Source organism: Pelmatolapia mariae, linkage group LG10_11 (genome assembly GCF_036321145.2).
Source record: "Pelmatolapia mariae isolate MD_Pm_ZW linkage group LG10_11, Pm_UMD_F_2, whole genome shotgun sequence".
NCBI classification, from domain to species: Eukaryota; Metazoa; Chordata; class Actinopteri; order Cichliformes; family Cichlidae; genus Pelmatolapia; species Pelmatolapia mariae.
Genome location: NC_086236.1, coordinates 38125401 through 38152886, shown reverse-complemented (window position 1 = coordinate 38152886; position 27486 = coordinate 38125401). Strand labels below are relative to the sequence as shown.

Below are 27486 nucleotides of genomic sequence, written 5' to 3'. Positions count from 1 at the left end.
ATTTTAGAAGGATAAACTTCAACATTTATGTTGTTGGCAATGTAGAAATGTATTTTCCTCTACTGCCAGACTGGCTCGATTTATGTCCACAATATAGTCCACACAGTCACTGTAAAATGAGACGTCAAGGAGGTTGTGGAAGCCAGCGATTTATTCTCCTCCTGCAGGAGTAGGTGCCAACAACCTAACAAAAAATGAAAACAAAACAAACAAACAAAAAACAAACGAAAACATAAAACCTGTGTATATTTTGGACAAGAATGGGCAAGAATGAAAAAAATGCGTGCGTAACTGATGCGTAATGACACGTACCTTTTTGCCCAAATCTTTATACCATATTTCGCCGGCTTTTTTGGAATGTACTGCCTGAAGCTGCACCTGCCTCTGAATGGGACGAGTCTTTCATCCACACAGGTCTCTGTCTGGACGCACAGCATCTGCGGGTGGTGCGCCCACACTATGAAGGCAGCCATCTGGCAGCCGTCGGTATAGTTTGTCTTCATGTCATCGGCATCGCTTGTCATCATGCCGTCAAGCGCAGCGTCCTGATGTGATGAAACCTGTTGTGGGACATCGTAGCTCGGATTCCTCACTCGAGAGGCAAAGGATTGTTTCATTCTTTGACCTGTAAACACCGGCCAAAGTGAGCAGCCCACATGAGTAGCACGAATTTCCTCTGTCCATATTTCGCTAGTCTGCACCTCCCGTATGGTCATAAACTTGATCCCTTAGGAGCTGTGCACAGCTGAATATAGTTGCATATATATATATATATATATATATATATATATATATGGTAAGGAGCTTTTTCCTTACCATGCATGGAGGGTTTCACCCCAAGTCCAGCACCCTGAGGCTGTACGCTAAGCGGAAGGAAGGGGGCCGGGGACTGGTGAGTGTCAGCACCACAGGAAGATGGCCCCAACTGACAGCGTGCTCAGTGAATACCTCAGGCAGCAGAAACCCAAGAAAGAGGAGGGAGACAAGGAACCATCATGGAAGGACAGGCCCCTGCATGGTATGTACCACCGGCAGATAGAGGAGGTGGCTGATATCCAGAAATCCTACCAGTGGCTGGACAAAGCTGGACTGAAAGACAGCACAGAGGCACTAATCATGGCAGCACAGGAACAAGCTCTGAGTACAAGATCCATAGAGGCTGGGGTCTATCACACCAGGCAAGACCCCAGGTGCAGGCTGTGTAAAGATGCCCCTGAGACAATCCAGCACATAACAGCAGGGTGCAAGATGCTAGCAGACAGGGCATACATGGAGCGCCATAACCAAGTGGCCGGCATAGTATACAGAAACATCTGTGCCGAGTATAACCTAGAAGTTCCGAGGTCAAAATGGGAGACGCCCCCAAGGGTGGTGGAGAATGACCAAGCTAAGATCCTGTGGGACTTCTAGATACAGATGGACAAAATGGTGGTGGCTAACCAACCGGACATAGTGGTGGTAGACAAACAGAAGAAGACGGCCGTAGTGATCGATGTAGCGGTCCCGAATGACAGCAACATCAGAAAGAAGGAACACGAGAAGCTGGAGAAGTACCAAGGGCTCAGAGAAGAGCTTGAGAGGATGTGGAGGGTGAAGGTAACGGTGGTCCCCTTGGTAATCGGAGCACTAGGTGCGGTGACTCCCAAGCTAGGCGAGTGGCTCCAGCAGATCCCGGGAACAACATCGGAGATCTCTGTCCAGAAGAGCGCAGTCCTGGGAACAGCTAAGATACTGCGCAGGACCCTCAAGCTCCCAGGCCTCTGGTAGACCCGAGCTTGAAGGATAAATCGCCCGCAGGGGCGAGATGGGTGTTTTTTTTTTTTCTATTTATATATACACATTGTTGGGAAGGTTACTATTAAAATGTATTCTGTAAAGTATTCTGTTATGTTACTCAATTAGAGTAACGTTACTCAATTAGAGTAACGTATTCTGAATACTTAATATATTATCATGCTTTTTTAAAACTACATGAATGTACTATTGCTGTGTGATTTATTACTATTACTGAAGGTTATTCGGCATACCAATACCAACTAGATTTTTAAATCTTAATATAAAATGAGTAACAGTCATAACAACGATCTTGTATATAAAACAGGTCCACGGCTCCGAACCGTAGTAAAGGGACCTCTGGCTAATACGTCGGGTTCGTGTCGTTCTCGTAGCCGAAAACTAGCTTTACTTTGTCTGGGTCAACTTTGCTAGCGAGAGACAGAGAGAGGCGTTGAAAGGCTGCTCCAACGGAACTTATTGTTTCAGAGGAAAACACGAACACAGTGTACAGTCGAGTCTTAATAGCTTACTTACAACTGGGCTCGTCAGGCACTCTTTTTGGCTGCAGTGGTTATTATTATATTTACATGCTTCCAGCTCCCGTTTCTGCTCGGTGACAACTCGGACTTTTCCTTTTTCTCCCTCCCTCGCTCACAGACACATAACGGGTATGGCAGTCCATTCTCCCTGCAGCACGGACTACACTGCCCATTAGGCTACATTCTTTAGGGCTATGCCTGTAACACTCTGCTATTGCCTTCATATTAAATAATTTTTAAAAATATTTCTTCACGTCATTATGAGACACGAGATTGAGACACAGGCATTTGAGCCTCTTAATGCATGTTTTGTTTAGGTTTCCACCGGCGTGGAATTACCAGAGATAGAGAGGGCATAGCCTAACATATGAAACGGGGAAAGACCGCCGTGCAATTCCTTTATTTCAACAAAGTAACTGGATTCTAAATACCACCTTTTTAAACGGTAACTGTAACGGAATACAGTTACTCATATTTTGTATTTTAAATACGTAACGGCGGTACATGTATTCCCCAAAATTGTATTTATATAGTTCGGCTGCTGTGTCGATCACCGGATCAAGGCGATATGGCTCGATAAGCTGTTAGAATTGATTTAATATTACTTTCTAGTATCAGCTGATGTTTGCTGGAGCCACAGCCATAAAAGCTGCTGGTGTTGATATCGGTTTGGATATGTGGTGAGAGGGAAAAGTGAACATGAAAACAGGAGATGCCCTTACTGAATCATCAGTGAATCATCATGAACAGGTGATGGAGAAACAGGTTTACATTTTAGGCGACATGAATGAGTTGAAGGGAAGTTATGAACTGTTTCTGGGAGACAAATAACACAAGGATCCTTTTCTATGTAGCTGACAGCTGGTAACAGTGCAGGGGCGGGTCTAGCAAAGTTTTGCCAGGGGGGCCAGGTAGGGCATTAACAGGGAAAGGGGGGCACAAAGAAATACTTTTCTTTCTTATTCTCATTTAAAATGTCTAGCTTTTAATAAATAATTATCTGAATCTTACAACCAACGTTTTCATCTGATGTAAAATGTATCGAAATCATACATATATACCAACAAGATGGCGCCGAGTATGACAGCCACGTCGCGAGCTCCCCCAAGCAACAGCTGGTTTTTGTGTTTAATTTTACTTTTCCTTTATTTTTTCATGAGTAGCACATGTCTCCTTGTGTACGGCCGACAAACCTTACTATTTCCATACTGTATATGAATGCCACTTGTTTTGCACATGTCCAACTGCCAACCTCTGTATATTTTATTTTATTGTTTATTCTATTTAATTTTTAAAATATGTATATATACACACACACACGTAGATATACATATTTAGTATACACATTTAGTAATGCGCATATACTCTTATATTGTACATATATTTATTCATATAATTCTCAGATTTAGCCATTCTTATATTTTGCTTGTTCTTATGTTATTGTATTTTTGCACACCTCTGTTGCTTGTGAAAGCTCGCACACAAGAATTTCACTCGCATGTACTGTACCAGTGTACCTGCACATGTGATGTGACAATAAAAGTGATTTGATTTGATTTGACAAGACAGTGTACATCACTGTCACAACACCATTTGTGTTTATTCAAAGGCTTTATGGCTTTTCTTGTAGTACCTGGTGGGCCGGTCTCTAGTCAAAATGCCTGGGCAAACAATATATACACAAAAGGAAATCAGGGCAGAGAGGACACACCTGGGGAACACAGATGAACATAATCTAACTGATGAGACAGGGGAAGTAAATGAACATGACGCACATGAGATTAGGGACTGTCAAAATAAAACAGGAAACATAAACAGATAAACAAACACAGAGACATGACTGAGGAAGAGGTAGCGAGGTACAGAGAGAGGGAGACCGAGAGAGAGAGACAGAGACAGTGAGACATGGAGACTAGACAGAGACAGACAGGCTAGACATGAAAGGGAACCGACTAAACAAGAAACTGAGAACTAGCAAACTCAAAAGCATAAGGAAATAATACACTCAGGAAATAACAAATTAACTTATACCTCTTTACAGAAATAACTAACAGGTCCAGCCAAACTCAAATCCTGGGTCAGATGACTACACTGTAAAAAAGAATTCTAATATAAAAGTATTTTACTGTGTATTTTACAGTTTTGTACTGTTTTTCTAGAATGTCATTAAATTTACATAAATAGACTGTGATTTTACATTACAAATGTAAAATAACGTAAAATCACTGTAAATGTAATAAAACATAATTTTCTTGTTTTTTAAATATATTTGTCTGTACATATGCATATTTAGATTGTTAAAATACATTCACAAATGTATCATAATTTCACAAATATTTGTCCGTTATTTGAAAGATTGAACTGTTAAATTCAAATGTAATGCTATGGAAAAATATATAAAATGATTCTTATACACTTTTTTTTTACATCAAATAATGTTATTTAGGGCGTTCGTGGCTCAAGAGTTGGCAGTTCGCCTTGTAATCTTTAGTCTTTGTTGGAACCAGTGTTAGTGGTAGTGGTCACTGCCTAGCTCTCTTGCTTGTTGTTGTGTTCTACCATCGATTTGTTCCTCTGTGCAGAATACCCTGGAGGCTGGAGAGAGAGGTCTTGCTTTCTGTGGGAGATTCTGTGACGCTACGGAGTAGTGGAATTACCTGATCTGTTTGGACCCCGGACTTTACTGACTAGAAACCAATGTCTTTGATTGGGGAACTTTGTTGTGTAAATAAACTTGTTGGACTTTCTGATAGTTTTAGTTCCTTCTGTTTTGGTGGACTCAGTGGATCCTGTGCATCTCCCTCCAATAAATCCAATTTGGAAGACACAAGCAAATATTACACCATATCCCTATAGAATAGGGCACAGTCAACAAGCAGCTAGCCAGACTTAAAGGTATGATAAAATCCTCTGGCCCACTGTCTAACTCATCTGTTAACCTACCTCTGGCTTTAATCCAGTCTCAACCTAAGCTGGTCGAACAGCTTGGAAAAAAGCCTCTGCCTACACCTAAAATCTTTTTGGGTGAGTGGGAAAAGTGGAGATTTTCTGACTCTCACTCACAACAAAACATGAACAAAAATAAGACATATTCATTTCACTTTTCAAAAGTAGCCTTTCTCGTGGAGTTAATGTGGTAAATGAACTCCAAAATGGGCACAGGCAGTCCCAAAAACTATTGCTGAGCTTTCTTTTGATGACTTTGTTTCCAAGTTCAATGTGTTCAAGTTCCACACTGGGGGATCCTAGAGCATGGATCCTACCCTACTTCTGGCAAGGTAGGAGGAGTGTTACTGATTATTCCTTTGGCTTCTGGATTTTGGCTGGAGAAGCAGGGTGAAAGAGAAGGGCTCCCCAAGTTTACATGATTTGTATGATGAATTGAAGGGGGAAATGGCTGCTAAAGACCTTCCTAGATCTTTAACAGCCTTACAAAATTTTCTTGATTTATCATAGGCAAAATAATTAATTATACTCCTCATTTTTCCTCCCTAAACCACAACCAGTAGTTGTCCCTGTAGTGCTCTAAAAGTTAAAACTAGAATTTTAAAATGGAACCTAAATCTGATTGGTAGCCAGTGCAGCGACTTTAACACAGGGGTCATATGAGCTCCCTTGTTCGAGCGGGTCAGTAGCCTCGCTGCAGAGTTCTGGACAACCTGTAGACGAGCTAGCCTTTTCTTGTTTAGACAAGTAAACAGACTGTTACAGTAGTCGAGTCTTGTAGAGACAAAAGCATGTATTATCATCTTGAGTTCGCTTGTAGACACGATGGATCTAAGTTTTGAAATGTTCCTCAAGTGAAAAAAGCAGGTTCTTACTATCTGATTTAAATGTCCCTCTAAAGAAAAAGCTTCATCAAAGATAACACCCAGGTTTCTAAGGTTATGTTTCTGTGAGGAACCTAAGTCACCCAGTCGCTGTTTAATATCGGGTATTGCACTGTCTGGTGCAATAATCAAAGTTTCTGTTTTGGCTGGGTTTAGCTGTAAGCAATTATTGTTCAACCATTGTTTAATGTTGGTTAAACAGTTAATCAGATTGGATAGCTTATGAGCTTCAGCAGGCTTAAATGAATAATATAGCTGATATCGTCAGCAAAAAGATGATAAGATACTTCAGGAAACTGCTGTATCTGGCTTTAAGGAAGAATGTATATTAAAAACAGAATAGGTCCCAGTACAGAGCCCTGAGGAACTCCACACAACAACTCTGTAGATTCCGACATGATCTGGTTTGCAGACACACTAAAACTCTTTTCAGATATATAAGATGAAAACCAGTCTAGAACGGAGCCAGACATCCCAACCAGGTCTCTCAGTCTGTTTATCAGGATGGTATGGTTGACTGTATCAAAGGCTGAGGTAAGGTCTAACAAGACTAGGACTGTGTATTCTCCGGAGTCTGCTGACATCATAATATCATTAGTGACTTTCAGTAGTGCTGTCTCAGTGGAATGCAATTTACGGAACCCAGACTGAAAACGGTCATGGATGTTATATTTCTCCAAGTACGCTGTAAGGTGGACAGCAGCTGCCTTCTCAAAGAGTTTTGACATAAATCGGAGTTTGGAGATAGGTGTTAAATGTTGATATAGTGTTGGATCCAGGTTGGGTTTTCTGAGCCTTGGTTCCACAATGGCATGTTTAAAAAAAGCTGGGGAACACCCCAGTCTGAAGAGAAACATTAAAAAGGTTCACAACCCAAGGACCAATGGTGTCAAAAGCATTGATGAAAAGCTTAGTGGGGATAATATCTGAGGGGCTTGAGGATGGCTTCATTTTGTCCACCAATGCTGCTATTTCATCATACGTTACAGTTGTAAAAGTTGACCAGGAGTGCAAAGGGAGTACCTCACTCGGAGAACAAGAAAGCTTTGGGGAGATTTTAGCATTGATTTCTTTAATCTTATCAACAAAAAATCGGAGGTGCACATCTAAAGATACCACATCTGGGGGAACAATAGCACTGATTTTGTCAAAAAGAAACTTGGGATTTCTCTTGTTTTTTGATATGAGTCTAGAAAAATACTCTGATCTAACAGTGTTCACCGTATCATTTAAGGAGAGCATGAGATCTCAAAGATGGAGCCTGTGTACTTCAAGTTTGGTTTTCTTCCATAGTTGTTCCGTTTTGCGGCATATTCTCCTTAAGTTTAAGACTCATTTATCCAAGGGCATGTCTTCTTTTGTAAGGCCAAGCTTGTTTTAATAGGTGCCACTTGATCCAAAATGGATGTGCACTCCCTACTAAAGGACTGAATAAGTGTATTTACATCGTTTCCGGTAAAGAGTAGAGAATTGTCAAACATAATGGCGAACCTCTCAGCAGTAGTCTCAGTTATTATGCGTCTATGAGTTTTTAACTTCACAGGTGTTTGTTTAGAGCTAAAATTGAGTTAAACAAAGATACAGTTATGATCATTCAAATGTACATCCTCAGCAAACACATTGCCAATGTTGAGGCCCAAGGAAAAGACAAGGTCCAAGGTATGGCCTTTTAAATGGGTTGGACCAGAGACGTGTTGGACAAAGTTAAAAGACTCAGATATAGATAAAAGTAAAAGTCAAGCCGAGCAAAGGCGCCATCTTCCTGTCACAGTCAGCTGATCGCTGAGGAGACTGGACTAAATATATTTTTGTCCAGTGATTCTCAAAGTGTGTGGCAGAGTCATGACAGGTGGGGCATAAGTTACCTGGCAGAAATACTTCCCAAATAACAGAAAAGTCATGCGGAACTAATGCTTAACACCAGAATCACTTTTATGGTGGAACAAAGAAAGTCACCTCAGTTATGTTAGTAATCTGTGCATTTAGTGGTCTCACATCTGTAGATGGTCGTTGAAATGGCGAGTTATATGATAGTTATTAAAGAAAAACAGGTGTTGCATCTGAGACAAACGAGGCAAGTGCTGGTAATAAGCCAAAAATAAATTATGATGAAGCTTATCTTGCTCTTGGTTTCAAGGTGAATGTCCGGTAGGAGATGGGGAGAGACCTGTGTGTATTTTATATCTGAAAACTGGCAGTTGACAGACCAAAGAAATTAAGAATACAATTGGAGACATCACACCTTAGTGACAGAAATACGTTAGTTTAGTTCTTTCAAAGAAAACTTGGAGAATACCATCAACAGGAAAAACACTTTGTAAAATCTCCATTAGTACGACAAAGCACCAATGACATGTCACAAAGTTGCATATAGAATTGCCCAGTGCAAGAAACAACACATGATAGCAGAGGACCTCATACTCCATGCACCTTTAGATATGGTGTCAACAACGGGGTGACTGTAGGTCAGGTGATAGAGCAAGTGACCTACTAATGGGAAGGTTGGTGGTGGTGCTTGATGAGATGAACAGTGCAAAATTAAGGGCCATCCCTCTGTCCAGTGACATAGTTGCAAGGTGCCTATGTGATATTTGAAGTGAGGAACAACTTCTTGATGTAGTGAAGGACAAACTTTGTCTTACAGGTGAACAATATAGATAGCAATCAAGGCTGTTTGCTTTGTTATGTCAGGGTCCCTGTGTGAGGACTTGCTGCTTTACTGGCTTGGTGTGGAGAGGGAGAATTCACTGACAGGGCAGAGAGCTGTGGGCAATCTGCTTCCCTTTGCCACATCCTATCTCTGTGAGAGTGGGTTTTCTGCTGTTGCCTCACTGAAATTAACAATAATAATAATAATACATTTTATTTATAGGTGCCTTTCAGACCCTCAAGGTCACCTTACAATAACACGTGAACAATAGCATTAAATAAAATTAAATAAAAAAAAATATGTATATATATAATAAACATGGTAAAATAAAATTTAGACATAAACAGTCATAAAAGTATAAAGGCAAGTATAAAAACTGAGCAAGGTAAAAATGGACTAAGACAGATCAGGTGTATGCAATTCTAAATAGATGAGTTTTGAGACGTGATTTAAAAGTGGTGAGACAGTGTGTGGTCAGGAGAACAAGTGGAAGTGCATTCCAGGTTCTTGAAATTTACACGGAGGTGAATTGGAAGCCAATGGAGCTGTTTAAGAACAGGTGTTATATGTTCAGTGGATCTAGTTCTGGAAATAATACGAGCAGCTGTATTTTGAACTAACTGCAATTTATGGAGAGATTTATGAGGTCGACCATAGAGAAGAGAATTACAGTAATCTAAACAAGATGTGACAAGAGCATTGACAAGTATGGCAGTACTGTGTGGAGTGAGTGAGGGACGAAGACGGTTAATATTACGGAGATGAAAGTAGGAAGACCGAGTGATATTATTTATATGTGCTGTGAAGGACAGAGTGCTATCGAGGATGACACCAAGACTCTTAACCTGAGGGGAGGGTGTGACAGAGTTATCAATGGATAACAAAAGACTGGTTGGAACTGTAGTCAGTTTTGATCTGGTGCCTATTAAAATGAATTCTGTTTTATTGCCATTAAGTTTAAGAAAGTTGTGAGTAAACCAGACCTTGATTTGACTTAAACAGTCAGAAATGGATGTGGGTGGGAGAGTAGCTGTGGGTTTGGAGGATAGGTAGAGCTGGGTGTCATCGGCGTAGCAGTGAAACTGGATGTTATGCTTCCTAAAAATATTACCTAGGGGTAGGAGATAGATGATAAAAAGTAAAGGACCCAGGACAGAGCCTTGGGGTACACCGGAATTAACTGGAGTAGATACTGATCTGTGAGGGAGTAACTGAACAAACTATGAGCGGCCAGAGATAAGAGGTAAACCAGGCGAGTACTGTACCATTGATGCCAATAGATGCAAATCTGTGAAGGAGGATGCAGTGGGAGATAGTATCAAAAGCTGCTGTAAGGTCAAGGAGAATGAGGATGGCAAGATGGCGCCGGTGTGTGTGGCTGCTCGTCTGTCACTGCCAAGTTTGTTCCTGTTTATATTATTTCTAATTTGTGTCATCCATGAAACAAAGGCTACGTTCACACTGCAGGTCTTAATGCTCAATTCCGATTTTTTGATCAAATCCGATTTTTTTGTCTGCTTGTTCACACTACAAATAAAATGCGACAGCAAACGCTCTCCAGTGTGAACGCTCAAAGCGGCCCGCATGCGCAAAAGAAGATGTCACACACAACGCGCTCTGTTTAGACCCAGAGCAAACAATATTGTTTGACTGATGGCCCTTAATATAAAGACTTCGGACTTTACGTTTCCCAATTTTTGCTTTAAGTTATTTTGTTATTTACATAATAATGTAGATAACCTAATAATTATCCTTATTGCTGTTTTAGAGGAGCGGTGCTTCAAAGGATAGTTGCAGATTTCGGTCAGAATCTGCAGATTATACAGTACAAATAAAATGTTCACGTTTCTCCAACGTTGTCTTCCCAACAGTTTCACTAACATCTACACTGGATGGCCAGGAAGTGTTCACGATGTCTTCACGGGTGCTCCTCCGGCGCTGATAATTGGCGTCTGTCTCGTGTCAGTGACGTAAAAGACGGATTTAATGCGACATGACCGTTCAAACAGCAGTCGCTTTCTAAAACATCGGATATGTATCGGATTCAGTACCACATACGAAAGTGACCCAGATCGGATTTGAAAATATCGGATTTGTGCCGTTCACACTGTCATACCATGATCGGATATGGGTCGCATAGGATCAAAAAAATCGGATTTGATGCGCTTTCGCCTGCAGTGTGAACGTAGCCAAAGTCTCTGCTGAGGTATGATCGCCAGACACTATTGGACCTCAAACCTGTGGTCCAAAATATTGTGTCGTTTGGAGCTGGTGGGCAGCAACCCCTGCCCCCATTTGCATCGGAAACCCCGGGTTACCTGTACCGGGTTCCCACGCTACCTTGCCGGTGAAATCGTCATCGTCGCCGGGGTAAACGAAGCGGTCGCCTGGTGAAGCTAAAGGTTTCTCTAAAGAATTATTCTGCTGTTTTCCGACCAGTGCATGGATTATTTCCAAGACTGTTTGTGTCTCGGCGTTTTCTGGATCCTGTTGATGCCTGTTTGGTGCCTGTGGTCGGCTTTGATGATGATCCTCCTCGGCCTCGCTGCCCATGCCCTCCCAGGCTAAACCTCCGCTGTCAACATTATCAGAACCTGAGATCGCTGCAGCGGGTTTCTGGACCTCCTGAACCCCGAGCGCCAACTCCAGCTCCTGCCAGGATTGGCCTGGTGAACGCCAGATCACTTTTAAACAAAACTTTTATTCTTCGGGACTTTTTCAGTTCCCGTAATCTGGATTTTCTGTGTGTGACTGAGATGTGGCTGAGTGTTGGTGAGTCCAGTGCTCTATCTGAACTTTTACCTGTGGATTGTTGCTATTTTAACTCGCCACGGACGACAGGCAGAGGTGGAGGCACAGCGACTGTTTACAAAAAGGATTACAAATGTAAGCAGTGTTTTCTACAGCCTTCATTCTCCAGCTTCGAATTTACCTCGTTTGAGGTGAGTCGTACAAACCCGGTTTTCTGCGCTGTCATCTATCGCCCCCCGAAATACAATAAGAACTTCATAAACAACTTTTCTGATTTTTTAGCTGGGATTATGCCCAACTATGATAGTGTTCTTATTGTTGGAGATTTTAATAGGCATGTATGTTGTCCTGATAAGCCACTGGTAAAACCTTATTGACTCTTTTAGCCTGGTACAGTCCGTACCTGGCCCTACACATGAGCACGGACACACACTGGACCTCGTTCTGTCATATGGTCTGCCTGTCACTAACTTGGAGATTTGTGACTGTGCACTCTCAGATCATATGCCTGTGTTATTCAACGTTGGTTTGACATATACTGCAGTTAAATCTGGCGCTGCTACTCGGCGCTGTTGGGTTATTAACCCCTCCACTGCCGCGCAGTTTTCTGCTGCTTTTAATCAGCTCGTTGGGCCTTCTGACTTTGTTTCCTCTGACACAGAAGAGCTTAATTTTATTCTTGCTGTCAAACAATCATGGACTCTGTGGCTCCTTTAAAAACCAGGCAGCCCAAGGCTAAACCTGAGCCTTGGTTTAATGAGAGCACTCGTGCTGTTAAGAGGGAATGCCGTCGAGCAGAACGGAGGTGGAAAAAGGATAAACTGCATGTATCATTTCAAATTCTAAAAGACTGCTGGCATCGCTACCAGAACACTGTTAAAGAGGTAAAAAGGGAATATTTTGCAAATATTATTTCTTCCAACTGTCATAACCCACGTGTGTTATTTAAGACCACTGACACTGTTCTTAATACTCCATTGAATGTCTGTTTGGAAGTTTCTCCTGATATTTGCAATAATTTTCTGAACTTTTTTATTGAAAAGGTTGTCACCAGCAGGGCTCTTATCACAGCTCCTGACTCTGACCCCTCTGTCTCTGACCCTTACACTGCTGTTTTTACTCAGTTTGATCTTGTGACCCTCTCCACTTTAGAGGATGTGGTTCACCATATGAAGCCCACAGGTTCCCCTCGGGATCCTTTCCCTCTACAAAGACATTTTTCCTAGTATAGGACAGTATTCAATTCAATTCCATTCAATTTTATTTATATAGCGCCAAATCACAACAAAAGTCGCCTCAAGGCGCTTTATATTGTACAGTAGATAGCACAATAATAAATACAGAGAAAAACCCAACAATCATATCATATGACCCCCTATGAGCAAGCACTTTGGCGACAGTGGGAAGGAAAAACTCCCTTTTAACAGGAAGAAACCTCCGGCAGAACCAGGCTCAGGGAGGGGCGGCCATCTGCTGCGACCGGTTGGGGTGAAAGAAGGAAAACAGGATGAAAGACATGCTGTGGAAGAGAGACAGAGATTAATAACAGATATGATTCGATGCAGAGAGGTCTATTAACACATAGTGAGTGAGAAAGTGACTGGAAAGGAAAAACTCAATGCATCATGGGAATCCCCGGCAGCCTACGTCTATTGCAGCATAACTAAGGGAGGATTCAGGGTCACCTGGTCCAGCCCTAACTATATGCTTTAGCAAAAAGGAAAGTTTTAAGCCTAATCTTGAAAGTAGAGATAGTGTCTGTCTCCTGAATCCAAACTGGAAGCTGGTTCCACAGAAGAGGGGCCTGAAAACTGAAGGCTCTCCCTCCCATTCTACTTTTAAATACTCTAGGAACAACAAGTAAGCCTGCAGAGCGAGAGCGAAGTGCTCTAATAGGGTGATATGGTACTACAAGGTCATTAAGATAAGATGGGGCCTGATTATTTAAGACCTTGTATGTGAGGAGCAGGATTTTGAATTCAATTCTGGATTTAACAGGAAGCCAATGAAGGGAAGCCAAAACAGGAGAAATATGCTCTCTCTTTCTAGTCCCTGTCAGTACTCTTGCTGCAGCATTTTGGATTAACTGAAGACTTTTCAGGGAGTTTTTAGGACATCCTGATAATAATGAGTTACAGTAGTCCAGCCTGGAAGTAATGAAGGCATGAACTAGTTTTTCAGCGTCACTCTGAGACAGGATATTTCTAATTTTAGAGATGTTGCGCAAATGGAAGAAAGCAGTCTTACATATTTGTTTAATATGTGCCTTGAAGGACATGTCCTGGTCAAAAATGACTCCAAGGTTCCTCACAGCATTACTGGAGGCCAAGGTAATGCCATCCAGAGTAAGGATCTGCTTAGATACCATATTTCTAAGATTTTCAGGGCCGAGTACAATAACCTCAGTTTTATCTGAATTAAGAAGCAGGAAGTTAGCGGCCATCCAGGTCTTTATGTCTTTAAGACATTCCTGCAGTTTAACTAATTGGTGTGTGTTACCTGGCTTCATGGATAGATAGAGCTGCGTATCATCTGCATAGCAGTGAAAATTTATGCTATGTCTTCTAATGATGCTACCTAGGGGAAGCATGTATAATGTAAATAGAATTGGTCCTAGCACTGAACCCTGTGGAACTCCATAATTAACCTCAGCATGTGAAGAAGACTCTCCATTTACTTGAACAAATTGGAGTCTATTAGATAGATATGATACAAACCACTGCAGTGCAGTACCTGTAATACCTACAGCATGTTCTAATCGCTCTAATAGGATATTATGGTCGACAGTATCAAACGCTGCACTGAGGTCTAGCAGGACAAGCACAGAGATGAGTCCACTGTCAGAGGCCATAAGAAGATCATTTGTAACCTTCACTAAAGCTGTTTCTGTGCTGTGATGAGCTCTGAAACCTGACTGAAACTCTTCAAATAAGCCATTCCTCTGCAGATGATCTGTTAGCTGTTTGACAACTACTCTTTCAAGGATTTTTGATATGAAAGGAAGGTTGGAGATTGGCCTATAATTAGCTAAGACAGCTGGGTCTAGAGATTGCTTTTTAAGTAAGGGTTTAACTACAGCCACCTTGAAGGCCTGTGGTACATAGCCAATTATTAGAGATAGATTGATCATATTTAAGATTGAAGAATTAATTAATGGCAGGACTTCTTTGAGCAGTTTTGTAGGAATGGGGTCTAAAAGACACGTTGATGGTTTGGAGGAAGTAATTATTGAAGTTAACTCAGAAAGATCGATTGGAGAAAAAGAGTCTAACTTAACATCAATGGTACTAAAAGTAGCTGTAGACGATATTACATCTGTGGGATGATTATTGGTAATTTTTTCTCTAATGATAAAAATTTTATTTCTGAAGAAGTTCATGAAGTCATTACTAGTTAACGTTAAAGGGATTGTTGGCTCAGTAGAGCTCTGACTTTTTGTCAGCCTGGCTACAGTGCTGAAGAGAAACCTGGGGTTGTTCTTATTTTCTTCAATCAGTGACGAATAGTAAGATGTTCTGGCTTTGCGGAGGGCTTTCTTATAAAGCAGCAAACTATTTCTCCAGGCTAAATGATGATCCTCTAAATTTGTGACACGCCATTTCCTCTCCAGCTTACGAGTTATCTGCTTTAGGCTACGTGTTTGAGAATTATACCACGGAGTCAGGTACTTCTGATTTGAGACCTTAGTTTTCACTGGAGCTACAGTATCCAGAGTCGTACGTAGTGAGGAGGTAAAATTATTAACAAGATAATCGACCTCTGTTGGAGTAGCGTTCAGATAGCTGCCCTGCTCTATGTTGGTACAGGGCATTGAAGATGATAACAGTGGGTGGATTATATTCTTAAACTTAGTTACAGCACTATCAGAAAGACATCTAGTTTGATAAAGTCTACTCTCCACTGCTGTGTAATCAATTATTGTAAATGTAAATGTTATCAGGAAATGATCAGACAGCAGAGGGTTTTCAGGAAACACTGTTAAATGTTCAGTTTCTATGCCATATGTTAAAACAAGATCTAGAGTGTGATTAAAGTGGTGGGTGGGTTCTTTTACATTTTGAGAGAAGCCAATTGAGTCTAATAACAGATTAAATGCAATTTTGAGGCTGTCATTTTTAGCATCTACATGGATGTTAAAATCACCCACAATAATTATTTTATCTGAGTTGAGCACTAAATCAGATAAAAAGTCTGAGAAATCAGAGAGAAACTCTGTGTAAGGCCCAGGTGGACGATAGATGATAACAAGTAAGACTGGTTTCTGAGTTTTACAGCTGGGTTGGACAAGGCTAAGCATCAGGCTTTCAAATGAATTAAAAGTCTGTCTTGGTCTTTCGTTAATTAATAGACTGGTGTGAAAAATTGCTGCCACACCGCCCCCTCGGCCTGTGCTTCGAGGTTTCTGGTAGTTAGAATGACTCGGGGGTGTTGATTCATTTAAACTAACATAATCATCCTGCTGCAACCAGGTTTCTGTAAGGCAGAGTAAATCGATTTGTTGGTCAATTATTAAGTCATGTACTAACAGAGACTTGGAGGAGAGAGACCTAATATTTAATAATCCACATTTCACTGTTTTACTCTTTGGTTCAGATGTGGATTCTGTATTGTTCTTTCTTTTTGATTTTTTATGTTTAAGTTTTTTATTGCTGGTTTTTGGTTTGTTTTTTGTCTGTTTGGGAGCTGACACAGTCTCAATGGAGATGGTTTTTTGGGGGGGTAGCGGGAGGAGAGAAGCTGCAGAGAGGCGTGTAAGACTGCAACTCTGCTTCCTGGTCCCAACTCTGGATAGTCAGATTTTGGGGGGTTTAATAAATTTGTCCATATTTCTAGAAATGAGAGCTGCTCCATCCAAAGTGGGATGGATGCCGTCTCTCCTAACAAGACCAGGTTTCCTCCAGAAGGTTTGCCAATTATCTATGAAGCCCACATCGTTTCTGGGACACCACTCAGACAGCCAGCAATTTAAGGAGAACATGCGGCTAAACATGTCACTCCTGGTCTGATTGGGGAGGGGACCAGAGAAAACTACAGAGTCCGACATTGTTTTGGCAAAGTTGCACACCGATTCAATATTGATTTTAGTGACCTCCGATTGGCGTAACCGGGTGTCATTACTGCCGACGTGAATTATGATCTTACTGTATTTACGTTTACCCTTAGCCAGCAGTTTTAAATTTCCTTCAATGTCGCCTGCTCTGGCCCCTGGAAGGCAATTGACTATGGTTGCCGGTGTCTCTAGCTTCACATGTCTGAGAACAGAATCACCAATTACCAGAGTTTGACCCCCGGCGGGTGTGTCGCCGAGTGGGGAAAAACGGTTAGACACATGAACAGGTTGGTGGTGTACCTGGGGCTTCAGTTTAAGACTATGCTTCCTCCTCACCGTCACCCAACCGCCCTCGTTCCCCAGCTGCTTGGGGTCTGCCGGGGAACAGCTAGCGGGGCCTACGCTATCTTCGGCTGCACCAGCTACAGGGGCCTGACTAGCTACGGGTGAATGAAGGGTGCGAAGCCGAGTCTCCAATTCAGTAATCCTGGCCTCCAGAGCTGCAAATATGCTACATTTGTTACAGGTATCATTACTGCTAAAGGAGGCCGAGGAGTAACTAAACATCTGACACAATGAGCAGGAAAGTGCAACAGGGACAGGTGAAGTAGCCATGGTGCTAACGAGTCAGCTACGAGCTAAGCTAAGCTAGCGAAACAGTAAAGAGACAGTGAGTGAATACTTTGGCTATAAATTAGGTAGTGAGCACACAGAAAGGGTGATTCAGATGAAGCACGTTAAGATTATACTATGAAAAAGGGATGTATCAAAAGATTTCAATTAAATTGTCCTTGACATTATTAACAGCAGTCTGTCTTCTGGCGTGGTTCCTGCAAATTTCAAACATGCAGTAGTGCAGCCACTGCTTAAGAAACCTGGCCTTGATCACACAGTTTTAGCGAACTATAGGCCTATTTCCAAGCTGCCTTTACTCTCCAAGGTTTTAGAGAAAATTGTTCTTAGTCAACTGAAAGATTTTCTAGATGATAATGGCATCTTTGAGGTTTTTCAGTCAGGTTTTAAAAGCCTTCATAGCACAGAATCTGCATTATTAAGGGTTTTTAATGACATCCTCCTGGCATGTGATTCTGGTAACCATGTTGTTGTCTTGCTTGACCTAAATGCTGCCTTTGACACAGTAGACCACAATATTCTAATTTCTCATTTAAATGATGTAGTGGGTATTGGTGGCACTGCACTTAATTGGTTTAGGTCTTATTTGTCAGATAGAACTTTCTCTGTCAGCCTTCTCGGTTCCGAAACATCTTCTGCTCCTCTGTCATGCGGCGTCCCACAGGGCTCAATTTTAGGGCCACTGCTCTTTTTATTGTATCTATTGCCTCTGGGTTCCATCCTTAGGAGGCATGGGATCTCATTTCATTGTTATGCCAATGACAGCCAAATTTATTTACCACTAAAGCAGAAGGATGGCATCTCCATAAAACCTCTCTTGACATGTCTAGATGACATTAAAGCTTGGTTGGCTCTAAACTTTTTAAATTTTAACGAAAAGAAAACAGAAGTGTTGGTGTTTGGACCTAGTGGTCCCTGTGAGTCCTCCTCTGTTGATTTAGGATCCTTGGAAGTCTATTTTAAACCTGTTGTTACTGACCTTGGTTTTAAGTTGGACAGTGATTTTAAATTGGACAACCAAATCAGAACAGTGGTGAAGTCCAGTTTTTATCATTTAAGGCAACTGGCATGAGTAAAATCTTTTCTTTCGAGGCAGCACCTTGAAACAGTGATCCATGCTTTTATTTCTTCCCGCCTGGACTACTGTAACTCACTTTATGCAGGGGTCAGTCAGTCATTGCTCTCACGTCTGCAGCTGGTTCAAAATGCGGCTGCACGACTCCTAACAGGAACTCGAAAAAGAGAGCATATAACCCCCGTGCTAGCCTCTCTGCACTGGCTGCCTGTGTCTTTTAGAGTTCATTTTAAAATTCTCATGTTTGTTTTTAAATGCTTTCACAGTCTTGCCCCGCCTTACCTCTCTGAGCTTCTTCATACCCACATACCCTGTCGGTCTCTCAGGTCAGCTGACCAGCTGCTCCTGGAGGTACCGAGATCCAGGAGGAAGCTCAGAGGGGACAGGGCCTTCTCTAAATTATGGAATAATTTGCCCTTGCACGTTAGAGAGGCCTCTTCACTGTCCGCTTTTAAATCACATCTTAAAACCCACTTTTATTCCTTGGCTTTTTCAGTATTGGGGTTATTATATCAGTTTTAAGAGAAGAAGGAACAGAACCAGATATAAGAGAGGAGTGTACGATATTAGCAATCAGTGGGGCAAGAGACGGGAATGAGAGTTTAACAAGATTTGTCGGCAGTGGATCAAGTTTACACGATGATGACTTTAAGTTATTATGGAAGATAGCTGAGTTATTGTGGGAAGTTCAAAATTGGATAGAGATGATGACAGCTGAGAAGGACAAAAAATGCAGATAGAACAATTGACCATTTCACAGGACGAGGGCAGTTGTTGATAAAGATTCTCAATCTTGGTGTAAAAAAAGTCCATAAATTTGTTGCAAACTGCGGCAGAGTGTGTATGTATGGCAAAGGTATCTGGGGGTTTAACAATATTATGCAATGTAGAAAACAAAGTGCGAGTGTTTCCTTCAGCGGATTCAATAACAGAGGTGTAGTAGGCAGATTTAGCATGATGAATAGCTTCTTTATAATGTTATATATGACTGACATACATGTCCTTGTGAATAGTAAGTGCTGTTTTCCTGGAGAGACGTTCCAGGCGGCGTCCAGTAGCTTTAAGTTGGCGAAGTTCAGATAAATACCATGGCGCAGAGCGAGAGAAAGAAACAGTTCGAATTTTTTGGGGAGCCAAGGTATCTAAGAGGTTGATAAGTTCATTGTTATAGTGAGATACCAGGTCGTCTATGGAAGCTGAGGCATCAGTGGTAGGTAAATTATTAATGCCATGGGAAAGAGCTGATAGATCAATGCCCCTAATATTTCTAAAAGTAATTGTTTATTTTTGTATAGTGGGAGACTAACACTGAATAAAACAAATTTATGGTCTGAAAAAGGCATGTCCAATACAGCACAATTCTTAGGGGTGACACCAATACAGCAAACAAGATCCAAAATGTGTCCTTTGGAGTGTGTGGGAACGTCCATATATTGGTGTAAGCCAAAATTGTCCAGACAGGATATAAAATCTCTTGTGGCTGAATTTGATGTGTTGTCCATGTGGATGTTAAAATCGCCCAGCAGTAGTATATTTGGAGATAAGAGCAGGATTTCGGCAAGAAAGTTAGAAAAATCAGTTAAAAAGTCAGAGTTGATTTTAGGTGGACAGTAAACAGCAACTAATACTGTGGGAGTTGGTCCATTAATTTGAATCAGCATGGATTCAAACGAGAAGTAGGCAGGAGCAGAAAGAGAGGATACCTTATACTTGCTGTTGTACAGGATCGCAAGGCCACCCCCACGTCCCAACACACGGGGCTGGCAGGTGTAAACAAATCCAAGTGGAGTGGTCAGATTGAGATCGGCGAAATCATTTGGATGCTGCCAGGTCTCCGTCAGACATAGAAAGTCCAGGTTATGATCATTAAGAAGATCATAAACAAGAGGTCCTTTGCTGGAGAGGGATCGGACATTAACCAATCCGATGGAAACGGGATAGTCGCCGCTAGCTTTGCAAGCCGACCGGGCAGGGCTAGCAAGCACACTACGGTCAGCAGTCCGTCCACCAGGCTTCCTAGCGGAGCGGCGGTGAGATGACCACAGGGATGGTATCGGGTTCCTGCTGTCGATCCTGTAATTCCGTCTGGATCCGCGGTGGACATACTTTCGACGCGGGCGCCAGGCGATGCCAGGGTGTAGCAGTGAAGTCGGCGGAAAGGTCGAGAGGTGCTTGAAGCGCAGAAAGAGTAGCTCTGATGCCAAGTACCTCAGCGTGGAGGAGACGGGCCGGAGTATGGACTGCAGAACAAACCCAGTGAGAAGAGCCCGGAAGAGCAGCACCTTAGCAGTAGTCATGATGTAATACAGTCCGGAAACTGGCTATCCGAAGACAAAGCAGCGGCTAGCAGCTGATGCTGACAGCTGGTGCTAACAGCTGATGCTAACAGCTGACAGTAAATGTGTCCAAAGCATGCCAGCCAAACAGGTAAGGCAGGGAAGCACTTTACCTGGCAGACAGTAGGTTCAGAGAATAAAAACAAACTTTTGTAGCTATACTAAGCAGTAAGTATAGACAGTATGCAGAAAGAGCAGCGGCAGCCAAACGCGCCAGCGTCCACTCCCTCCTTTCTATGGAAGATAAATGACTACTTGGTCAGTTGAACATGACTTGAGGTTGGCAGTACCAAGCCTGCAAACAAGTTTTGAAAAGCTCTGCAGTGAAAAACAGACTCACTGCAGCCAGTAAGAGTGAAAAGTATTAAACTGTCACCATTTTTTTTTTTTATCTCCCTAGACTACCTGAACACGAGGCCATGGTGAAATACATCAAAGACTCACTCACAGTTGGGTGTCAATTGTTAATCCTCAACCACCTCTTTGTGCAGATTTGTGGTGAAAGAAAGACACGACTCTTTGTTGCTGCATAGATTTCTGAGGTTGGAAAAATTCGCAGTTAAGAATACCCATCACATCTACTTTTTTCTGCATTCAAACTTCTGCAGGGGGCCATGGTTTTCTCTAAGTTACATCTCCAAAATGTGTACCACTTGGTGCGTATCACGGAGGGGGATGAGTGGAAACTGCCTTCAATAATCAACTGTGACCCTTTGAATCTCTGGCAATGCCTCTTGGTCTCTGATGTCTGTGGTTTTCCAGCGCCTTACTTAATTATTAATGTTAATGTTAATAATGGTTCTCAGAGACTTACCGAACTGCTTTGTCTTTTTTTAATCTGGTTGATATTCTCAGTCCATTTCTGAACACTTTAAGCTTCATTTCTATCAAGTTCTCTAATGTACTGGAAAATGCCCTTTATGTCAAAGGAGAGAAATGTTAATTCCATATTGACTCCATGTTATTTCCTGGGTTTATCATGGAAAAACGGTAGGTAAAGGCTGTTCCAGTGAAGGTGGAAGCAGTGGTTTATTGGCCCCACAGAGAACAAAGCTTCAATGCTTTTTGGAGTTTGCCATTTTCTACCACTGTTTCATCTGTGACTAAAGTAAAATAGCCTTTTCTCTCACTAACCTGGCTTGTCCTAAGATCGCTTTCAGTGGAACTTTCAACTCCGTAAAAAGCTCTTTGCTTCAGCCCCTGTCCGCATCCAACTAGAGCCAATGGACACTTTGGATTCTGCAGTAGGTAGGAACAGTGTTATCACATAAAAAAAAAAAAATGAAGGTGAAATGCATCCTTGTGCTTTTTATCTTGCCCTCTCTCCCCAGCTGAATGGAATTATGATGTTGGAGAACTACTGGCCATCAAACTTCCCCTCAAGGAACTGGCCGGAAGAGCTTCAAATATGTAGAGTGGACAAATTTTAAGATCTTACCTTGAAGACTGCCAAGTGTCTTAACGCTCGTCAGGCAAAGTGGGCACTATTCTTTACCAGATTCAACTTAACCATCACTTACAGATTTGGTTCCTGAAACATCAAGCTGGTCTGTGGTTCAGAATGTTTAGAGGCATGAGCTGTGTCCTTGTACCGGAATGCCTAGTCATCTTTAAGTCCCTTTGAAAGTTAGTCCTCACATAATATATTAGACCCACACAACCTAATTCGCATGCCGTCTTGGAAAAAATGTGCCTTCTTGCAGTCCCTGTTTTGGTGGTCATCCCTGGTAGAGGATGTGTGAGAACTTCTTTGCTTGCTCTGTATGTCCTCAAAATAAGTCCTCCCTTTCCATTTCTCCTCTTGTCAGCTTGCTAAAACTGCCTCCTAACCTCAGTCGCTCTTGTTCCCACATTGCCTTGGACTTTGTGTCAATGGATTTCCACCTTTATCAGTCAATCTGACTGTAATTGACCATTTCTTCAAAGAAATGGTCAACTATTGCCATTCTGTCTGAGTTACCTTTAGCCTTAGAAGCTACCCAGCTCCTGATAAACCACATTTTTCAGTTTCATGTAATTCCTTTGGACATCGTCACAGAGGCTCCTATTAACCTTGTGTGTGTTGCCTCTTCCAACCAGTTCACCTGAGGCTCCCAACTATCCCAGCTATTGTGGATCAAATACACGCACAACTCATGACTTGACCACTCTCATAAGAAACCTCAATTTCTTCCATTGCTTCTAGCTTAAACCTGTTCGGTTCAGTCAATTCACACCTGGAAATAATGAAATCACCCGTTTGCAATTATCATGTAAAGTAAGTAAGTAAGTAAAATTTTATTTATATAGCACCTTTCAAGATAAAAATCACAAAGTGCTTTACAGAGGCAGAAAACAGACATTAAAATCCAAAACAAAACAAAATTAACCAAAAGCAAGTTTAAACAGATAGGTTTTTAACTGCTTTTTAAAAGACATGACTGAGTCCACATATCTCAAACTCAAAGGGAGCGAGTTCCAGAGTCTGGGAGCCACTGATACAAACGCTCTGTCACCTTTTGTTTTTAACCTTGTATGCAGGATAACCAGCAACCCCTGGTTACAAGACCTCAGGGACCTGCTGTCTTTTCTTCCTCCAGGCCCACCACCCGCAGGAGGCACCATAGGGATCGGGTGCAATTTGAGCTGGGCGCCGGCCAGGAGGACCGATTCCTGGCTACCAAGACTGGCAATTGGGACATGGAATGTCACCTCTCTGGTAGGGAAGGAGCCTGAGCTAGTGCATGAGGTTGAGAGGTACCGGCTAGATATAGTCGAGCTCACCTCAACGCATGGCTTAGGCTCTGGAACCAGTTTCCTGGAGAGGGGCTGGACTCTGTCTCAGTCTGGAGTTGCCCCTGGTGAGAGGCGGCGGGCTGGGGTGGGTATCTTGGTATCCCCCTCAGCTTGCTGCTGGTATGTTGGGTTTCTCCCAGTGGACGAGAGGATTTGTTCCCTTTGTCTTCGGCTCAAGGAATGGGTCCTGACCGTCATCTGCGTTTATGCGCCGAGCCGCAGTTCAGAGTACCCAGCCTTCTTGGAGTCCCTGGGTGGGGCACTGGAGGGTGCTCCTGCTGGGGACTCTGTTGTCCAACTGGGAGACTTCAGTGCTCACGTGGGCAATGACAGTGAGACCTGGAAGAGCGTGATTGGAAGGAACAGCCTCCCGGATCTGAACCCGAGTGGTGTTTTGTTATTGGACTTCTGTGCAAACCACAGTTTGGCCACAACGAACACCATGTTCAAACATAAGAGTGTCCATAAGTGCACGTGGCACCAGGACACTCTAGGCCACAGGTCGGTGATCAATTTTGTAATCATATCGCCAGACCTAAGGCCATATGTTTTGGACACTCGGGTAAAGAGAGGGGCTGAGCTGTCAACTGATCACCACCTGGTGGTGAGTTGGATCAGGTGGCGAGGGAGGATGCTGGACAGACCTGGCGTGCCTAAACGTACTGTGAGGGTGTGCTGGGAACATCTAGCAGAGGCCCCGGTCCGCGAGATCTTCAACTCACACCTCCGGCAGAGCTTCAACAGCATTCCGAGGGAGACTGGGGACATTGAGTCCAAATGGACCATGTTCAGCACCTCCATTGCCACTGAGCTGTGGCCGCAAGGTAGTTGGTGCCTGTCGTGGTGGTAATCCCTGAACCAAATGGTGGACACCAGAGGTGAGGGGAGCCACCAAGCTGTAGAAGGAGTCCTACCTGGCTCGGTTAGCCTGTGGGACTCCGGAGGCAGCTGATAGGTACCGATAGGCCAAGTGGAACCCATGCGGGCGGTAGCTGAAGCAAAAACTCGGGTGTGGGAGGTGTTCTGAGAGGCCATGGAAAAAGACTTTCGGACTGCCTCAAAGAGATTCTGGCAAACCGTCAGGTGACTCAGGAGGGGAAAGTGGTGTACTACCTGCACTGTGTATAGTGCAGGTGGAGTGCTGCTGACTTCGACTGAGAAAATTGTCAGGCAGTGGAAGAAATACTTCGAGGACTTCCTCAATCCCACTGGCAAGTCTTCCGTGGCGGAAGCAGAGTCTGGGGACGAAGGGGATGACCCGCCAATCTCTGGGGGCAGTTAAACAACTGCTTGGTGGTGGAGCCCCTGGGGGGGACAAGGTCCGCACCGAGTTCCTGAAGGCTCTGGATGTTGTAGGGCTGTCTTGGTTGACACGTCTCTACAATGTTGCGTGGAGATCAGGGGCAGTACCCCTTGACTGGCAGACCGGGGTAGTGGTCCCCATTTTAAGAAAGGGAACGGAGGGTGTGTTCCAACTACAGGGGGATCACACTCCTCAGCCTCCCTGGGAAAGTCTATGCCAGGGTGCTGGAAAGGAGGAGAGTTCGTCTGTTAGTCGAATCTCAGATACAGGAGGAACAATGCGGATTTCGTCCTGGTCGTGGAACACTAGATCAGCTCTTTATCCTGTCAAGGATACTTGAGGGTGCATGGGAGTTTGCCCAACCAGTCTACATGTGTTTTGTGGACTTGGAGAAGGCATTCGACCGTGTCCTTCAGGGGGTCCCGTGGGGGGTGCTCCGGGAGTATGGGGTGTCTGGCCCATTGCTACGGGCCATGCAGTCCTTATACAACCGTTGCAAGAGCTTGGTCCGCATAGCCGGCAATAAGTCGGACTCGTTCCTGGTGGGTGATGGACTCCGCCAGGGCTGCCCTTTGTCACCGATTCTGTTCATAATTTTTATGAGTCTGTGCTGTGATGAGCTCTGAAACCTGACTGAAACTCTTCAAATAACCCATTCCTCTGCAGATGATCTGTTAGCTGTTTGACAACTACTCTTTCAAGGATTTTTGATATGAAAGGAAGGTTGGAGATTGGCCTATAATTAGCTAAGACAGCTGGGTCTAGAGATGCTTTTTAAGTAAAGGTTTAACTACAGCCAGCTTGAAGGCCTGTGGTACATAGCCGATTATTAGAGATAGGTTGGTCATATTCAAGATTGAAACATTAATTAATGGCAGGAAGTCTTTGAGCAGTTTTGTAGGACTGGGGTCTAAAAGACACGTTGATGGTTTGGAGGAAGTAATTATTGAAGTTAACTCAGAAAGATCAATTGGAGAAAAAGAGTCTAAATGAATATATACTGCAACAACATGGGAATAGAGCAGCTCCGAGAGAATTCAACATTAATGAATCAATGGTACGGAAGTGGAGGAAGCAAGAAGAATGAGTTGAGTAAAGTTTGACTTTTCTGACTGATTTTTTTTTTTTGCCTTATAGTCTGAAAATACAGTAGTTTTTTAGTTTTCCCATTTTAGGTTTCAGTTTAGTTGTCGCTCCTGTTTTGCCTTTGCTCGTGTTTTATGTTCATGTCCACCAGCCATAGTAAATAGCTCACTCTTGGTTTCAACTTCAGTTCACCTCTCTAGTGTCTGCTTTTGGGTCCTTTTCACAAACTCACTGGCATACCCCGCCGTGACAGAGTTCTACCCATTTTGGTGGCCTTGACATGTTGATATTAAAAGATATAGTAGAAATGATTAAGAAGAAACTATGTGGAGTGCAAGTAGTATCATTGCAGACAGGTCCAGTTCCTTTCAGTAAAACCCCATTCCACATAAAAAGGCAGCTAAATAATTTATATTCTTAAATGTAGAATTTAAGTCAATACCTAAAAATTATACTCATATAAAATAGTAGGTACAATTCTCGCTCACCTCGCTGAATGTGCCGCGGCCAATCACCTTCAAGATGTGAAAGTCTTCTCTTTTGATGCGGGTTTTCTTAACCTCCTTTACCAGAGGCTCAGCTGTATGAAAGGAGAGAAGAGGCAATGATTTGCATACTTCAGTTATTTTTACTTTATTATTTCAGTGTTATTTGAAATAATGGACCTAAAAATGGTAATGCAGTGGCATTATTTTAAAAATATCCTTTTTTCCTAATTTAACAATTTTGCAGTAATTTATCAGCGTGGGACAATTCATTAGTGTGCTCTAAATACATTTTTTTTCTTGAAGATATATTTATTAGATTGAAACAACAGAGAAAAAGAGATACACTCAACTGTTATACAATAAGTAAATAGGTTTCACAATTATTGCTTAAGCTGATGTAATAAATTACAACTTAATAACACAGTCTCATATGTTTTAATTGCTTTTATCACTTTACCCCCTACCCATCCCACACAATAGCCCTGTCCCTTGAGCCAGTTTAAAAAAACAAACAAACAAACAAACAAACAAACAAAACAAAACAAAAAGCAGAACAAAACAACAACAGCAACAAAAACAGAGGATTTACTGAGTAGTGCTAGAAGTGGGGTTTTCAACCTGAAGGTTGAAATCCCAACACCTTGTAAAATTTCCTGCTGGTATTACTGATTGAATAATGGATCATTTCGAGGCTTAAATAACACATAAGGTCCCTCAGCCATTGAGCTACTCCATCTTAGCAGGTTTGCATGCCTAGCCACAAGGGAAGCGAAAGACAGTGTGTGACACTGTGACAAGATCAACTGTGCATCAGTCTCTCCAGTGGTGCCAAAAAGTGCAGCTTATAGATTAGGACCCATATGGTATCCAAGAATTAGTGCCAAAGTTTGAAATGTGTCTCTCCAGAATTTTTCGAGATTAGGACATTTCCGGAACCTTGGGGGTGGGCACGCTACACAGCATCCAGATGACCATCAGGGTGTACAACCCCTGGTGCCGTTGCCCACCTCTCAATTTTAAATACACGTAGACATTGAGGGCTATCAGGAGGGGCTATGCGCTTACCTGCTGCTCTCTGGCAGGTAGCTCCATGCCCTCCTGGCTTTTAAATGCACCTTAGAACACATATGCATCAACACTACATATTAGCGGATGGAGGGAGGTTTGGAGTCTTCACACACCCCCGTTCTCTGT

At 42.7% G+C, this 27486-nt stretch overlaps 1 protein-coding gene across 1 annotated transcript in view; it reads right to left on the bottom strand.

The window, feature by feature from the left end:
* LOC134635394 (myotonin-protein kinase) overlaps positions 1-26345 on the bottom strand; it is a 60585-nt gene extending 34240 nt beyond the window's left edge. The window contains exon 1 of the mRNA XM_063484780.1: positions 26293-26345. The gene's annotated coding sequence lies outside the window, so the exon portion shown is untranslated. The remainder of the gene's footprint in view (positions 1-26292) is intronic.
* Positions 26346-27486: the final 1141 nt, after the last annotated feature.